This window comes from Panthera uncia, assembly GCF_023721935.1.
Source record: "Panthera uncia isolate 11264 chromosome B2 unlocalized genomic scaffold, Puncia_PCG_1.0 HiC_scaffold_24, whole genome shotgun sequence".
In the NCBI taxonomy this organism is placed as follows: Eukaryota; Metazoa; Chordata; class Mammalia; order Carnivora; family Felidae; genus Panthera; species Panthera uncia.
Window position 1 is genome coordinate 80,313,041 of NW_026057580.1, and position 19,569 is coordinate 80,332,609.

Genomic DNA, 19,569 nt, shown 5'->3' on the forward strand with positions numbered 1-19,569 from the left:
GACACACCAGGTTGTTTCCTGGAGCAAGGCTCTTGCATTTGCTGTTCCTCCTACTTGGAATTCTCTCCCCCAGATCTTTACAAAGCTACCCCTTTCTTATTATTCACCTCTTTCCTGATGTATACCTTGTCAAAAAGGCTTTTCCTGATCATCCTAGATAAGCATCGTTCTCTATTATTTATCCACTTCATAACACTTTTCGGTACCTGAAATCATATTGATTATTTTCAGGTTCCCTATCTACTCCCTTCACTTAGTTAAGCAGCTTGAGAAAAAGTCCTCAGTCTGTTTTTTTTTCTTCTTCTGTATCTTCAACACCTATTAACAATACATATTTGGAGCCTGACTGGCCCATCCCCAGGTACCAAAAGGCTGGGACTAGTAGTGGGAGCTCACTGTAGGTACAATATATCATCGAAACCCACATCCTTCCAAGCTTTACCACTTCTTCTGCCCTCATACACACTTTTTTAAAGCAAATAATTACTTTAAAGATGCATGCTGTGTGACTTGTAATATGAAAAATGAAGTACGTTACCCTAAAGTTATACAAAGTCTGTAACACAACCCAGATGGATTTCAATAATTCCATATACCTGACCGAACTAGTTACCTCCATTCTTGACTAAAGGCTTATATCAGAGGTATGAAACTTCCCATAGAAAAATACATATAAATTAAACCAATTTTCAGAAATTACAAGAGAAAATATCAGGGGAGCCCAGGTGGCTCAGTTGGTTAAGCATCCAACTCTGGCTCAGGTCATGATCTCGTGGCTTGTGAGTTCAAGCCCCACGTCAGGTTCTGTGCTGACAGCTCAGAGCCTGGAGCCTGCTTCAGATTCTGTGTCTCCTTCTCTCTCTGCCCCTCCCCTGCTCATGCTCTGTCTCTCTCAAAAATAAATAAATACTTAAAAATATTAGAATATTAGATGGTACCACATTTTTCCAAAAATATTTTTATAGTCTCTTTATCAATACACCATATTTGTTACATCTAGCCAGGCAAAGCAAAGTAGAAAATGGAAATAGACAGATACACATTTACTCTTTGTCTTAAAATCTCATAAAATCACCAACCAGTGGTGTGGCAATTTTAAGAGAAAGATATATCTGTATATTCATATTATTCAAATTGATCACATTAATTTTTACTTAAACATATCATGCGCTGGCACAAAACTAGTGAATATATTACTGAGATACTCTTTTTTTTAATTTTTTAAATGTTTATTCATTTTTGAGAGACAGAGCACGAGCTGGGGAGGGGCACAGAGAGAGAAAGGGAGACACAGAATCTGAAGCAGGCTCCAGGCTCTGAGGTGTCAGCACAGAGCTGGCATGGGGCTTGAACTCATAAACCACAGATCACTACCTGAGCTGAAGTCAGCCATCCAATCGAGTCACCATGGCATCCTGTGAGCTACTCCTCTTAGGCAGACCCTATTCAAAGATAAAGCAATGTCAGTCCTGTTTCATAAAAATATTTATAATTACTTGGCTTTTTGAACCAGTCTTTCTAACCCATTAAGTTGCACTAGTTATTTGTTTCCCTTACTTAGAACCCATGGATCTGAATCTCTGACAAATAGACCATTAGTTGTATAAATTACTAATTACACCTCAAATTCTCATGTCTACAAAGTCACCTCAGCATACAGTCAGGAAATCCCAGACTCACGGTTTAGAGATTCAAGAATACACCTAATTATTTCCAGTGAAAGTTAGACTAGTTTGAGAGTCATCTAAGTGTTAAAAATAAAATTAAAACTCAAGAATCGACTGTATAAAAATAATTTAGATTGTGTTGGAAAATGCACTGCTAGAAAACAAGACATTTCTTTGGGAAAATGGAGAACAAAGGACCGATGGGAGAAATTGATGTGGAGGGAAACAGTTGCACCTTCCATCTGCATTCTCTCCAGAGAAAACTCTAAACATTACATCGCAGCATATTTTTTTACATCAATTGTGAACACAAGAAAAGCAAATTTCACTTCTGTAGTTGGTTTATAACAATCATTCTTTCTGATTTTAATTAGAGAAGTTTAGGTAGGAAGGATCAGACATTTAACACAATTTAGCACACTGAAGCAAGGATCCCAAGAAGCAGAGGGGTCTTCTGCAAGTACACATAGACATCTGCACTGGAGAGCAGAGGGGACTTCCATAATAATCATCCTGCAATTCTAGATACATTTATTAGAACGAAGCAATAGAAGATGGATATTCCACCATATGAAGACAAGACAAATAAAACGGTATATAATCTATTTTCAGATACAAATATAATATTTTTATGTAAATATAATCTAATGGGTTTGTGGATTGAATTGCAGAATTTATTGGGATGAAGAGTGAATAAATGAAGTAAGTAGCCTGGATTCCTTAGATTTTTCTTCTTGTCCCAGGGATTGTATCGTATCTCAGGTGGTGACTTAGTACATGAAACAAGGTTTCTAGCTTTTGATTGGTAGCACCAAACCGAAAGGACAGAATATTATGCTCTTAATCAAAGTGAAATAGAAGAGAAGATATCTAAAAATGTGATAACACAAGAGTAATGGGGATGAAACAAGGTGGGAGGCAACAGTGAAGCATCTTTCTTAACTAACCAGAATTGTCCTAAGCCAGAAAAAAGAGAAGTTTTGGAAGAAAAAGAGATGGCTTATTATAGATATTTTTTAGCTTGAGGTGTCAGGGGAGATTTCAAACTGTCCAGAAAAAAGCTGGAAATTTGGAAATGAATATCAATTGAAAAAAATCAGCAAATAAATAATTTTAATAAAGATTTTGGATTCCTTGCCATACAAAGCATAACAAAGCTACCATATGTGGGCACATTGTGGTTGGGAAGCTAATTTTGCATCCCCCTTTTAATCATCACAAGCATCCTATAATTTAAATATTATTTCCATGTCATGGACAAAACTGGGACAGAGTAAAATGAAGAATCCCTCCCTAAATCACAAACTAGCAAGTAACAGAACCTGGAGTTAAAAACAGGTCTTCTCATTCCAGTTTCCTGCTCCTACAAGAAGAAAGGAAGGTCAAGGAAAACACACAGATGACTTTATGACTCAGAATTGGGTTAGCATGAATTTTCAGTCAATATAATTTTGAGAGTTTATCCAGCAAAGTCCAGCAACCTGGGAATAAAATCTGAAAACCAGATGGTAGAATGATTCACTGTTGAAGATTGGCAAGTTGACACAATGCAAGGTTAAATATGAGACTTTTTAAAAGTGGTTATTAATGAGTGTATCACTGGAAAGTTGGGTCATATTTGCAGAAAAGAAAGTGAAGCCAGGGGTGATTCATAAACCAAGAGTTTGAAAAGTTCTGAGTGCTCCCCTCCTACTACTGATGCTCAAAATATCAGATTTTCATTTTCTCAGCTTCTTTTGATTCTAGAGCACAGGCGCATTGGATATTTCTGAAACTGGTTCTGTAAGATTTAGGGCAATTCTGCAAACTTCCTAATAGCCTCTCAGTAGATTCCATTTCTGCTTAAATTAATCAGATATTTGCACTTTTCTTTCTGTTTTCTTGATGAACACAATATTTGTTCAATTTTGGTTTCATTTTTCTGACCTCCCTCTTGTCCTAAACCCTAAAAATTATAGAAAATATTTAAAACCAATAAGGGACATGGCCAACAATAAAGCAATTGGGAAAAAACCCTTAGAAGATGGAAAATAAATAACATTGGATTGGCAGGAGTAAAAGAACCCATAAATTTGAAATATGCTCAGGAGGGAGCCATTAGAAAGATTCATAGAAAGAGTAGATCCAAAGTTGTTCATAACTAAGTGTACAAATGGAAAGAGAACTGGCTTCCAAATACAATCATCTGAGCAATTAATAAACTGCATTTCCCACACAGGCCAAAGAGGATTCTCTCTCCTTTTTCATGTATGGAGCACTAGCCATTAGAAGATGCATTCATCCCAGGGCTAGACAATCAAGCCCCAAAGAAAGTAAACTCTCTGTCTAGAGAGAGGTTCTTAGACAAGGTAGGGGGTTGAGATAAGAGCCTGGGGCAGCTGGCAGAATGTTGGAACTCCAGGGAGAGAGAATGCATTAAACACACAAGGTGAAGACATGGGAGGGAGTCAGCTTTCCTGATTTCTTCACACAGCCCTTTGAAAGTGGAGATGGAGTGCCAGCAATTCCCCATCCAATTATTCAGAGCACAGAATCACTTCTTCACTTCACTCAGAACGTTAATCTGGCTACTTCAGCTAATCCACTCACCAGAAGCTAAAGTCCCAGAAAAGTAAGTGATGTCTTTGTATTGTTCACATGTCCTTATTCTATCATTTGCTCTAAACAAAATCATTTAGAAATTGATCTGATATCATATATCTATACTTTAGATCTACTTAATGAGTATGTCTTTATTAAAGAATTTCTGACATCAGAAAATAGGTTTAAAGCTATTTAACATTAAGAGATCTTCCCAATTCCTCTGAAATTGCCCAAGACCAGTGTTTTCTAGATTTCCTTTATCATAATAATCACCTATGAAATTTGTGGGAACGCACACTCATATTCATAGAGCCCACTCCAGATCTACTGAATCAAATCTTCATTTTGAGCTCATTAAGGGGTTCAGAAATCTGACTTTTATTTATTTATTTTTTTTTTTTTAATTTTTTTTTTTATTTTTGGGACAGAGAGAGACAGAGCATGAACGGGGGAGGGGCAGAGAGAGAGGGAGACACAGAATCGGAAACAGGCTCCAGGCTCCGAGCCTTCAGCCCAGAGCCCGACGCGGGGCTCGAACTCACGGACCGCGAGATCGTGACCTGGCTGAAGTCGGACGCTTAACCGACTGCGCCACCCAGGCGCCCGGAAATCTGACTTTTAAATGAGTTGGCCAGGTAATCCTATGATCTCACAAATTTGGGGAATAGTGTAAAATATAGTACTATGCATAACCACAAACACACCCATTCACCTGCACCCGTACACATCTACACACACACACACACACACACACACACACACACACAGCATTTCTGCTTTAATAGACCACCCTTCGGTGATTTTTTCATGTTCAGTGTTTATGAGGGTATAAAATGTTTTTAAAAGAGTGATAACTTCCAGTGGGATTTGTCAATTCCTTTGTTGACCAGTATTAGTGTTCTCAAACTTCAAGAGGTCCTGGATCATCTTGAAAATCATTCAAGCAAAGATTTTAGCCTCCTCCATCCCTAGAGTCTCTGGTCAATCTGCATTTGTAACAAGCAATCCTGCATGATTTTATCTCTTTCATCCTCTCTCCTTAATTTCTCTCTGTGTCTCTCCATCTACTCCGCCTGCCACTTATTTCTTTTTTCCCCTAGTTTTCTCCTCTGCTTTCCCTGCCTTATGTAGCTCTTATCAAGTGACAGGGATTATGATCTAATTCATAAGTGTCATGGCAATTTGGGGAGAGATTATCAGCACTATTTGCAAGTGCTGTATGATTTTACTACCAGTAAAATAAAAATCACTGCAAAGATATCCTCAATGAGTTCATTTATTTGAAATGGGAAGGTAGGAGATCACAAACTGGCCAAAAATAAGTAGATCAATGGTTCTCATTCCTGGTTGCACATTAAAATCACTTGAGAAGATTTTAAATTCACCCCCATAGATTCAGATTTATTTGGCTGGTTTTGGTACCAGAAATTGGTATGTTCTTTTAAGTTCCTGGGTAATTCTAAAGTGCAGGAAGAGTTGAGGACCCCCAGATTAGATTCAGTGGAAACCTATGCAAAGGTAATGATAGGGAAAAGTATGCTTCTGAGACCTGAAAACAATGGTAGGAGAAAGGGACTGTAACAAAAGGAAGGGAGAAAAAGATAATTCTGTGCAACTGATGGTGGAGAAAATAGAAAGAAACATTGTCAGGGCAAAGAGAGAGAAATCAATGAAAATGAACAGTACTTCTTCAACATCTGCTTAAAAAAGAGAGTTTAAATGGAATCGAGGGTAAAGTGTTTTAGATGGATTATGAACTGATGAGGTAAAAGGAATGGTCAATGCTCCCCACTCCAAAGATAATGAAGGGATTAGAGCTCATTCCTCTTTCCAGGTTAAATCCCAGAGATAGAAAGAGCAAAAGGCAAAGCATAACAAGAGATATTTTTATGAATGCTTATTCAATGAGGGAAGGAAAAGTGACTGGCACATAGACGAATACTTTGAAAAAATAAACCTGAAGCTCAGAGGAGATAGGGACAAACTAAACCAAAGTCAGGAGCACAATTAAGGGTAAGAAAACTCACTGGCAATGGTGTTAAGCCTGAGGGGCCTTTAGACAGGTCATAGAAGGTTTACATTAAACATAATCAGACACAAAACAAAAGGAAAAAAATGAATAGAAAGGTTTGCATTGCCAGAAAAATGGGGGATTACAGACTATTGTTTTTGAAGGACACGTAAATAGGATGTTTCACAAATACCCCATTTCAACAATAGAGATATGTCTAAATTGATTAAAGTTATTAAATATAAAAAGATGGAGAAAGAATAAGTGTTGCTTAAAATCTGCAATAAAATCTTAAAGAAAAGAAAAACTTATTCCTGAGAAAAATGCAGTTAGGAAGAGCCATAAATCCAGATAAATCAAATTATTTTGCCTTATGCAGGAACACAAGATGACTAATTTTCAATTCACTCACAAGAGAGATCTGAAGACAAATACTGACTCTTCAATACTGAAAAATCAACTCTTATGAACAGGTCAATTTGAGATGATTGTGCTAGAATAGAATTTTTAATTCTAGAAGCAATCACATTTGAGGTGCCTGGGTGACTCAGTCAGTTAAGTGCCAGACTCTTGATTTTGGATCAGGTCATGATCTCATGGTTCAATGAGTGAGTTAGAGCCCCAGCATCAGAGCCTGCTTAGGACCCTCTTTCCTTCTTTCTTCCTGCCCCTCCCAATTCATGCTTGCTCACTCACTCGCTCTCTCAAAGTAAATTAATAAACATTAAAATAAAATAAAATAAAATAAAATAAAATAAAATGAAATAAAATAATAAAATACATTCTTTAATGCAATGTTTAATGAGACAGACACACACACACACACACACACACACACACACACGGATACACACTTTTTGTCCCAGGTTAAAGCCTCCTTTTTTTCTGGTTTTCACCATCCCCCTCCCCTATACTGCAGTCTATACTGCTAGAGAAAGAGTATTTGTAACAACATGAAATGTAATTAAACATAAAATTTGATAATATGTCAAATCAGCTAAATAAATTGTGACACATAAATTACAGTTCTATTTTTTCTGTGACTTTGCAAAAACTTTTTATCAAGCTATAAATGTAAGAAAAATAGAAATAAAAGAGTACTTTGCTGTATACATTTTAGTCTTCCAAATATAATGTTTATGCTTGAGACATCATAATATGGCAGGAAAAAGGTGGGTTCATGTGCAAGAGTGCCTGTTTTGAATTCTCCAATCTGTATAATACACCTTCTGGGGTTTTGTTTTCAATTCCTCTGTTGTCTGGATTTGGAAAATCCATTGGTTAATTTTAAGTTTACCTCTTACTTCATTCAGTAACTATTGGACATCAATGACTACTCCATACTTAAAACCTTCTTTCTTGCCTTTCATAGAAATTCTCTACACTAAACTCACTTTTCCTTCCTATCAGGCCCTTTCCTGATTCTTCCAACTTTACATTCTGTGGGCAATCTCATTTATATCAACAAATTTCAACACTTCTAATAATCATCAAATTTCTATTTCCACCATAGGCCTCTTTTCTGATCTCTAGACCCATAAAATGAGTCCTCTGTTGAGCATCAGCCCTGATGAAATTTAGTAATGTTTCTTTAATCACATCCTCTTTTTTTCCTATATTGGCTCCATTTAAAGTATATTCCAATCATGTTATTGACTGTAACCCAATTGCCCAAGTTGGAAACCTTAGAATCACCCAATGTTGAAGTTGACCATATAATTTAATTTTCTATTCAAACCTGGATATGTTTGATAATGAAATGGGCACTCAATAAATATACTGGTTAGTTAGGATGTGTAGTTACATTAGAATTATCCTCCCTTTATTTCAACTAAATGAAATTTCTTTTTTTCTTTAAAGTTTATGTATTTATTTTGAGGGGAGGGAGGGGCAGCGAGAGAGGGAGAGAGAGAATTCCCAAGCAGGGTCTGCCCTGTCAGCAAAGAGCTCAATGACACAGGGCTGGATCTCACAAACCATGATATTGTGACCTGAGTCAAAATAGTCAGACACTTAACCGACAGAACCACCCAGACACCCCAAGTCTGAAAAATTTCTTGACATCTTTTCAAGTCCATTTCTTCTTATTCAAGTCCTTCTTATTTCATCTCTAGAATATTTCAAGCCTAATTGATCTTCCTGCTTCTAATCTGTATCTTTTTTAAAATTTTTAAAAATGTTTATTTATGTTTGAGAGACAGAGAGAGACAGAGCACAAGTGGGGAAGGAACAGAGAGAGAGAGGGAGACACAGAATCTGAAGCAGGCTCCAGGCTCTGAGATGTCAGCACAGAGCCCAATGCGGGGCTCAAACTCACGAAACACAAGATCATGAACAGAGCCAAAGTTGGTGCTTAACCAATGGAGCCACCCAGGCGCCCCTAATCTGTGTCTTTAACACTCCTGTTGAGGTTATTTTTCTAAATCCCAGACCTGATCATGTTATTCCCTTGTTTAAAATTCTTTGTTATCTCCTGCCTTTCAGGATAAAATTAAACCTCTTTATTAGAATGTATACATGGAAGCCCTAAATTATCTTAATTACCAGCCATTTTGGGTATGTGATGGTTAAAGCACAGACTGGTTTCTATCTAGGTTGGGGAAAGCTGGAATAGGCATTGCTCCCTACCAACAATAAGAAAAAGCTGAATTTACTACAAAGTCATAACCTTCTTTGAATCCATCAAAGATCTATGGTTTCAAGGCAAGGAAGCAGCCTGAATTCCCAAGGAGAGGCAGGCCTCTCCAAGGAGAGATGGAACACAAGAATTTTCTCATGTTGGGAATAGCAATGGGAGGAAGAGGTATTATCTACCATACAAGCAGATAGGGGAAATTTGGTAAAAAATCAACATATTCCTAAAGTGTGGTCTAGTGTGACAATATAGAATCTCTAGAACCCTAGACTTAAGCTAATATGCACACACTTATTATGGTCTCTTTTCCATAGACCTTCACTTCTTGCTCAATGAAGATTGGGGAATACTATGGGAGACCAGAGAGAGCCCCTTACAGTGGGCAGACATGGAGGACAAAATTGACCACCACTGAGGGAAAGGTATGCGATCCCACACCCCTGACATGCTCTTTCTCATATATGGAGCAAAAGCCTAAAGCCACTGGAGGAGGGCCAGCAAACCCTGTCATCTTCAGGTGAGGGTATATTGATGCGATGGGAAAAATAGAAGGAAAATCCCTTTACCCCAGAGAGACCAGCAGCAGAAGAGTTCCAGACCCAGCATCCCATCCTAATACCACTATGATAGGGGCAAAATACTCTCTCCCTCCCCGTGTAAATTCTGCCACAGCTACAAGATAGAGTGGACTGCCATAGGGAGAAGGGGTATAAATCCTAAGAAACTCCCTCCCTTGAGGTCCAAGCACACAAGACTTCCTTAAGATTGAGACTGGACCTGAACAATGGAGAATCTCTCTACAAGAAGCTTAAAAAGTGCCAAGTAACAAACTACAGTCTACCCCTGAGGTAGGGAGAAGAAAGACCTCCCTTTGTAGGACAGGCTTTCAGGGATAGCTGAAAACTGAGGCTGGAACACAAACACTGACGGGAAAAAAATCCTGTTGTACTCTAGTCCCCACCCTACTCACAAGGCAATTCCAGAAGAAATTTAAGCCTGTGGTACACTGACAATAATCAAAGCCAAAACAAAATTCAAATTTGGCTCAACTCCTGACTAGACTGACTTTATACCCTATAGTAATGGCCTGAAAGAATGAGAGAGCTTACCTCCAAGTATAAATGTTATTTACTTGAGTTTCTACTGTCTCACACATGATGTCCAGCATGTAATAAATAATTATAGGACACATAAAGAAGCAAGAGAAAAAATGGAGCCATTGTCATGAGATATAGTAATCAAAAAACCAAACTCAGAGATGACCCAGAGGTTGAAATTCTCAGGCAGTGACTTTAACATAATTTTACTCACAATCATCCAAAAGTCAAACAACAACAAAAATGTGCACCAACTGATAAATAGATAAACTGGTCATGAATCTCATGGAATGGAAGCTACTCAGCAGTAAAAAAAGAAAGAACTTCTGATATATGCCACCATATGGATGAATAGCAAGTGCACTTGTCAAAATTTCTAGACTGTCACATAGAAAAGTGTGAATTTTACAATATGTACATTTTGCCTAATAAAAAAAAAAACCTGAATTTGAAAATAAAATCAAGAGAAAAAATGCAGACTGCCTGCATTTGGATCCTGGCTCTACAATGTATTAGCTGAACAACCTGTTCAACTTACTTAGCTTTTCTGTGCCTGCGTTCTTACATCTATAATATTGGGACATTGTTTTTTGTTTGTTTTGTTTTAACTTTTTAATGTTTATTTAATATGAAAGGGGAGAGACAGAACATGAGCGATGGAGGGGGAGAGAGAGAAGGAGACATAGAATCCAAAGCAGGCTCCAGGCTCTGAGCTGTCAGCACAGAGCCCGATGTGGGGCTCGAACTCATAGTCTGTGAGATCATGACCTGAGTGAAGTCAGTTGCCCAACCAACAGAGTCACCCAGGCGCTAAAATTGGAGCATTGTTAAAGACAGTATACTTACCTAATAGAGTAGTTGTAAAGAGTTAAAATATCGAATATTCATACAGAAAATTACAACATAAATATTCGGTATTATTTTTAGTTTCACAACATTGTCTCCCACCAATGCTACCCATTAGCACTGAACCAGCCATTTTGAGCTATTCTAATCCATTATGTTGTTCTGTATGTGCTGCTTTATCTGCCAGGAATGGTCTTTTGTGCCTTATCCACAGCTACCAGCAGTAGCAAACTTCACATCCTTAAATACAGAGTTTATATGTCTCATCTGTAGGCTTTCTTTACCATTTCCCATTCCTATCCAGGTGAAAGAGATGGATCCCCACCTCCTTTATGTCTATGCACTCAATGAGGTTAAAGCATGACATATGATAAATGCTCAATAAATATTTGAATGAATGAATGAATGAATGAATGGATAAAGGAATCTATTATGGTTCACTTCAATCTTGGCTACGTGATAGCTCTGAAAAAAAAACTGTTGATAACTATTAAAATTATTTAAAAACTATTAAAACTATTAAAAAAAGGATGATAACTATTAAAATATCAAGACTAAAGGAGCATCATAGAGAGAAGTTACCTGGAACACCAGAACACACAAAGTCAATCAGAACAATAGGACCTGCTGCTCATAGAAGCCAAAATCTGCAAGAGGCCAGGGGACAAGAGAAGTAAGTGATGGTTTAGTGACCATGTATCAGGTACATAGCAGGTAGAAACAAAGATCCATAACAGACAGTTAACAATAGATGGTTAAACAGAATTTAGGGTATCAGATTAGGCTGCAAAAAAGGCTTTGTGGGAATCTGCTTCCATAAACCTGCTGATAACCCAGGCCCCCAACCTTATGAGTTTTTTTAACTTGGCCTAAATTAGACTTGGGCAACTTAAGACTTGCCAGCCTGATTTGTCACTTTCTTGGAAAATTCTGGTTGCTTCTTATTGTGAATTTGTATAGTGCCCAGATCCGCTTTCACCTTTGTTTCATTCTCTTGCCGTGACCTTGTTTTATATTTCTAAGCCCTTGCGGGAGGCTTAAGGAGGTTACTGCCAGTAGTGTAGCCAGTGACAGGTCATCTGAGGACGTGGCACAATGTTACGATGCCCGTGCAAAGCTGCAAGATTGTGAGAATATGATATAGTTGAGGAGGCAGAGCACTTTAGGAACTGAGTAATCGCAACATTGGTAAATCTGCAAACATGAAATAGAGTATGTTAGTTCATGTGCTCTCAGAAATTAATAAAACCCAGAAATGCCTCTCAGAGGGTGTTTGTTACCCCTAGTGATACCTCTGCTGAAGGCATGCCAAGAAAAAGCCTTTGCTGTAATGAAGGAAGCAGTTCTCATGGAAACTCCCAAACTACCAAAATTCTGGTTTTTCTACCATTATTCTATCCCTTTCTTGTAAATAAACTGTAGTCCACAATAATTTCGAATTGCATTTTTATCCTTAAGCAGTCCTGCTGTCCTTAAGTGGGAGAGTATAAAGTCATTCCCTCATGACGAGATTCTCCTACCTGTAGTTATTCGGGGGCAAACCACGGTACGTCAGTATTTTGCAAATATCCTCATCAGAATGAGACTGATCCTCTGATATGTATTAGAGTTCAAAATAGCCTCCTCTCCCAAATGAAGTGTTTGGACAGATAGAATATGTATTCAGGAATTAAGGAAAATAAAGATTTTTAAATTTTATATAAATACAAATATATATATATATGTGTGTGTGTGTGTGTGTGTGTGTGTGTGTATATATGTATGTATGTGTATGGACACATACATATATAGTGACCCAAACTCTTGATATCTGATCTCAGGAACTAAATATATTTAGGAAGCAAAAGATACTTGCATACATTATCACTTGTGTAAAATTAATACACAACCTTTGTTTATTCTTTTAAGTGCAAAATATTTATTTATCAACTCTTAAGTGTTAACGATTAAAGATGAGTGAGATTTTTTTTTCTGTAAGTGTTGAACTCAGCATCTAGAGGAGTTGACTGACATGTTGAAGGGTGAGAAACAATATTACATAGTAATATATACTTAGGCCTAAGCCATAAAGATGTCATAAAGTGACCCTGGATTTAAACCAAGTTTATCTCCCAATAAGGTTTTTCTTGCCGCAGCTAAATTCAGTAATATGTCAATGTGGCTGTGAGCTATGAGCTATTAGCTACTAGAAGTTTAACAAAAAAATATGTTCATGAGGGTTTAGAATTACACAGGTCACAGCATGTGTAGAAATTTTCCTGGAATGGAACACTTATGATCTGAGCAATTTTTTGTATGTAAAATTTACTTCTGAAGAATTAAACAGAACAATAAAGAATTATTAAACTCTAGGTAAGGAATGCCTACTGAAGTGTCACATCTTCAGTTGACTTTGAAATGCATCCAAAAATAAGATGAATTATTGGTTGTATAGGGACATATGTGTAGTAAATCCAGTGTAGTAAAATATTATCTATAGAATCTCAACAGCAGAATTTTATTGCATATTTAAATTTTTAACAATAAAATTGGGAGGGATAGCTAGGTCAAGATTGGGAGCTAAGGAGAGCTATAATAAAATATAGTTCAATAAAATATAGCACATAGTTTGAAGTCAGATACCAGATTGACCAAGAAGAGTTATTGTATCTATAAGATGAATGTGAAAATCAGATTCCAAGATGAAATCTGGGTTTGAAGCCAATAAGTCAACCCAAAAACAAAAACCAAAGTCCACAGGAACACTCATGGACAGATGTTACTGTTGTTCTTTCTTCTCTCTCTCTCTCTCTCTCTCTTTCTCTCTCTCTCTCTCTCTCTCTCTCTCTCTTTTTCCTTAGACCTTGCCCCTGAGAGCATGTTTTTGGTCAATTTTGAATGCCAGGTCTTCTAAACCTAGCATCTTATAAACATACTTGAACAGAATTTAGCTAATTAACATATATTTTATGATTGTATATAATGCATTAAGGCAGGCAATCATGCTTCATGATAAATTCCAATTGGATAAAACTCAAAATCACACTCTATCCTTAAAAGAAATCAGTTCAATTGGTTAATAAGTGCTCACAATAAGCAGTTTTCTATGATTACCAAAAAAAAAAGAAAAAGAAAAAAAAAAAGAAAAAGCTCTGATTGGGAAAATATGCTTACTATAACAACCTCTGGGTAGCAGTTACATAAATTGTCCTTCATTTTTCATCCAATAATACACAAAATTGTTAGATTTCTATACTTTGCATGTAGCTGCATTTCCTCTGAAGTCACATGACTTGGGTAACTCCCACCACAGATAAACAAAGGCAGAAATGAGAGCCATGCTGAAAAATGGGCAGAATCACTCTCCTTAAGTACCTCCTAGTGATGAAAAAGCTCCGGAATGTTGGAATTTAGTACAATGTTAGTTTCCTGAGGATAAATCCATGTTACGTTGATTTCTTCATCCTTATTCCTTGCCTGGTATAGAGTTGATTTCAGTAAATGTGGTTAAATGAATGACTGACATAAATAGCATACAGAAAGTGAAGGCATTTAAAAGGAGGAGAAGAATCCAAATTGAGGGAGGAAGAGTGCCAAGATTAATAAATATATTTGGTAATAGAAATAAAAGGAAAAACAGGAGAAATATGTGTGAAAAATAGCTATGTTAAGACAGGAAGAGAGACTATTAAAACTGAGCAAAGTTTAACTTATTTCTAGAACTAATGTTAAAGATTTAAAAGAAGTATATTCAATTCCAACATGCTATTACTTCTTTTTTCCTCCCCAAATGCTGTTACCTACTTCTGCCTCCCAATATCACACTGAAACGAACAAAGAAATGAGCAAAAATTTAAGATAATTATCTGCAGGAACAGCAAAAACTAGAAAGGTCTCCTCGAAAGTCCTGAAAATTTGATTAATTTCTGAGAGATATGAGGCTTGTCAGCGTTATAAGATAAGACTGTTGTGCTATCAGCTCATTATCCAACTTAAGCAAAAGCTGCTTGGTGAAAAAGTGGGCAGTTTTCACTCAGTAAGTATGTGTGTTAGTCCAGGCCCCATGAGAAGCAAGCTAGGAGGGAAATTGGGGCGGGATCCAAGGGAGCCAACAGATCATGGTTCAAACCTGACCTTGAGTAAAGGACAGAGGAAGGAAGGAAGCAAGGTTGGGTGGAAATGTCACTGAAGTCAAAGGAAGGTTCAGCCACAGTTGCTGCCAGAGACACCTTGCTTCTCCCGAGAACAGGCCTGCCTTTGAATCCCTGCCATAGTCATTGGCAAGAGCAGTCTGCGGGAAGTGTGGCTTCCATTAAAATGTGGCCACGGAAGTCAGAGCACAGCAGCGGGAGATCTCATTGAGCTCTGCTCTATGCAGTCCCAGCCCTGAAAGGCGCATTCTCATGGCCACCACAGACCACAGATACAAGCCAAAAACTCCTCCCTGGTTCCCATGGGCCCCTCTCTCTGAGGGAAATTTTGAATAATTTCAATAATTTGAATTTTGAATAGGGAGGTTTATTAGAAGAACTATGGATAGCCCCAGTCTCAGCAGGTGATCTGGGGACCACCATTGCTCCCCATCCTTTCCTTCCTCTGCTCTTTGTTCCAAATTCCCCTCATCCCTTGGCTATCACGTTGGCAGGCTATGGTGTTCCATGGTGGTGTGAGTCAAGTCTTCATTTCTGAGGGTAGTGAGCTCTTGACAGTTACCCCCCAGGCTAGGGTTGCTGCACAAGTCCACCTACAGTTCCAGAGAGTCAACAGAACACCAAGAGGTATTCAAATGGATCACCTAGGTTCCACACTTACTCTTCACTGGCTCCACTTGTAAGAGCAGCCATACCTCCTCCTGGAATCAGCATCGATTCCCCATGATGGTAAGGTGACTCCTTTTCTTGCCTTCTGGCTCTTGGCAACAAGGAGTCCCAAGTGCCCTAGCAGCAGCCACCGCAGCCACCTCAGTCATACTCACAGCAAATACGTTTCCTCACAATGCATCCTAAAGGCACAACAACTCCTCAGTCAGAATCCATTGCTTCCTGCTGGATGAGACGATTTCTGTTGTCATAACAAGTATAACTTCTGTGACATGTTTCTAGCTTTCTCTTTTTAATTTAAATTCTAATGCCATAAAATCACTTAGTAATGAACTATATCTTCCCTCCTTCCAATGCATACTCAGATTGTTGAAAGAAGTAAATGAGATAATGCATGTAAAAGATTAATGCAGTTCCTGGTACAAAGTAGGTCTAGATAAATATTAAATCTTTATCCACATCTTTCCCAATGATAAATTATAATATATTTATAATGAACATCTTATTTAATATTGCTATTGTAGCATCTGTTTTCCACTGAACACACAATAATTGAGGGCCAGTGCACGGCACTGGGCATGGACATGAATAAGATGGGGTTGCCTTGAAGACATTTGGAGTTGAGCCCTACACTCTCGTGTTCCTCTTTTACACTCAGGCTATAAAAATGCCATGGTGGCTCATGTCCTACACAAATAACTTAGCCCTTACCACTTAACGAAACATTAAAATGTCTTTGAACATTTAACCATATTACTGTTGAAATGATGACATTTGCTTTTTCCAGGGGAAATTCTAAAAAATGCATCATCTCTGCCATTTTAATATATTACTTGCAGTGTAGTAAGTAACATGGTTTTCAATTAGTTCATAATGGCTGAACATAGTCTAAATTTGCATCTAGATATTATTCCTCTTTTGGATATTTAGTAAAGCAAACAAGTCCTCATCTTCCTGATGCTTTCTGTACAAATCTAGGGCTTTTTTATTTGGTTTTGATGGTCAGTTAAAATTTTTTACTTTATATCCTCTGTGGTTTGCCCTGCCTGATATTAATTAGCAAGAAGAATTCATTAAGAAACAGTGAGTTGTATATCTCGGTGAAAAATCAGTACCATTAGTAACACCAAATTTTCATTCCCCAGAGGCAAAAGAAACATTATATTCTTTCTGTGGTCTCTTCTTTTGTCCTGTCACAATATCTTGACTATTCTGCTCTGAATAATGTTCCTACCATGGCGTTCTGTACAATTGCAGTAAAAGCTCTACACTTATCAAAAATATCAGCTTTGTAGCAGTGTTTAATTTACTGGAAAAAAATAGACTATTTGAGCAATGAAAAATTTCCTTTAAACAATAAAATACCAGCTGAGGAAAAAATAACGAGTATCTTACATCTTTATAGTGAACAGTGAGACAAGTAAAGAGAGTCAGAGGAAGGAAGATAAAAGGATGGGCAAGAGAACAAACAATAAGAAAATCAAGAACGTAATTATGAGATATGCAATGTTGGGGACATTTTCAAAGAATTTTTAATCTATGTTAGAGTTCAATCTTAGCATATAAATAGCAAGTTCTAAAAATGGAACTCTAAACCATTTGCTCAATTATCAGTTTGGGGTTTTGAAGGGATGTAATTCTGAGCTTGTGCCTACTGACTAAAACATGGAAGGGGCCAACGCAAAGCATTTTTGAAGTTTTACTCCAAAGTATTTTTAAACTTTTTTGTCATTTGAAATGGTAGTTTTATTATCATTATTACCAACAATCATCCTCTCTAGTCTTCCAGAAATATCAGCAGAGTAAATGTCTTTTATTTTGTGCACTATCATTTTCAGGATAGAAAAATACTGCTCATAATTTTCTGATCATAAAATAAGAGATTGATTTATTTTATACTATAATACATTAGGGTCATCTCTGGGGACAGAGGCAAATAGGGCAAGTTTTATGCCCTTAGGTGAGGCCTAAGATGAGAGCCTTCAAAATCTTACTATCTTACTATCCCTCAAATCCTAGTGAGGGGTAAGATGCCCAAATTCTCAGCTGATTTTGAAAATCTGCAAATAGATCACACGTCATTTGGAGTAGATGGCAGAAACTGAATACTGCCCTTCCTTGGAAACGGCTGGAGTTTCAAATTTGAAAGCACCCTGATACAGATGTTTTCATGTCCTTTGTAAAGAAACACAGCTAGCTTGCTGCTGAGTCCTAACACAGAAGAACATAAGATAATTCTGAGATTAAAACTACCTATGGTGCTTTGGATAGCATCAAAGAAAAAAATAAAGAGACAAAGAGAAGAATAGAGCCCATGAATAAAATACAAATGGTATGTTTGAGGACATGGAGCAGGGCAGGTGTTTAGGGGGACTTCCTCAATTCCTGTGCCTAAGCATCTGCTTCACTGCCTATGATAGAGCCCACTGAGGATCTAGCTACCCTCATCTATCCATGATATGAATGCTATGATTCTCTCCCAAGCAAGATGAAAGAGGCTACTTGGCTAACTGACAGGAGGTCCTCAATTAAAATTCACATTTTCTGTGTTCATAACATAAAATGGCAAGGAGTACCTAAGCAAATCAAGATGGACCAAATGATGACATATTCCCTTTGTACCTGCTAAAATCACTAATATAGCAAAAGACTGTACTTGATACCAAAAAGAAATAAATCAAGGGCACCTGGGTGGCTCAGTCAGTTGGGCGGCCAACTACAGCTCAGGTCATGATCTCGCAGTCCGTGAGTTCAAGCCCCACGACGGGCTCTGTGCTGACAGCTCAGAGCCTGGAGCCTGCTTCCGATTCTGTGTCTCCCTCTCTTTCTCTGCCCCTTCCTTGCTTGCTCTCTGTCTCTCTCTCTCTCAAAAATAATAAACATTAAAAAAATTCAAAAAGAAATAAATTATTTAAAAACGGTTTTAGGAAGAATTCCTTGACGACAAAAGTCTAAACATAGTTACCAAGTGGATTCTATCAGACCTTTATGATAACCCCCAGGGATCTATATGCTTATATTAAAAGGGAATTGACGCTTGTGGTCAATGTGCCACCTAACTGCTGCAGTGTTGTCTGCAAGAATTGTCTCAGTAGTAAAGAGCTGCCTCACTGCAAGTGACACACTTCCAAGGGAGACTCCTATGACATGCCGTGTTGATACACTGGCATATGGATGCCCTGCCATTTCAACCCAATGCAGGACAACTCTGACAGCCCATTTGAGCTCCAAAGCTCTCTGTGGGGTTGGCTAAAGCTCTTATTGACAAGTGTCACAGCTTGACTTTCTTTCTCTCTCTAATCCTGCTTTCTTCCCCTCCCTTCCACAGGTATGGATTCCAAGGACACTTCCTAATAAAAACCATGACAGTAAACTGCATCTCAGAGTCTGCTTCCCAGAGAATGCTACCCTACAACTGTTGGTACCAGAAGTGGGGCCTTAGAGCAGGATCGTTCATCAACCACCTCCAGGCTAGCAATAAGGGCCTCATCACTAATTGTAGTTGAAGAACTGGTGGCAGCCTAACTGATAAAATTTTCATCTATTGTGAATTGGTATTGTATACTTCAGTAGGAAATTCACTAGCTGGCATCTATCATACTTAGACAAGTATGTGGAAAATTATAATTATAAAGAATTGTATGAATGTTGTCCAGCTCAATGAACATTCTCAAAAAAAAAAAAAAATTAAGAGCTTCAAGGTGATTAACATGCGACTTAAAAACCACGTGTGAGAGCCTGAGGGACTGTCTGGTAGCACACAAACACGTTCTCATCGCCTGTAAGAGGAAAGAAAAGCTGAGGACCAGACCCACTATCCCAGCTTCCCTTAGCCTGCAGAAGTGCCTTATCCCTCCCTATTCAGACATACCTCTTTCTATCCCACACCTTCCCCACTTAGTATCTGCTCATATCTCCCTTCCCAAACATT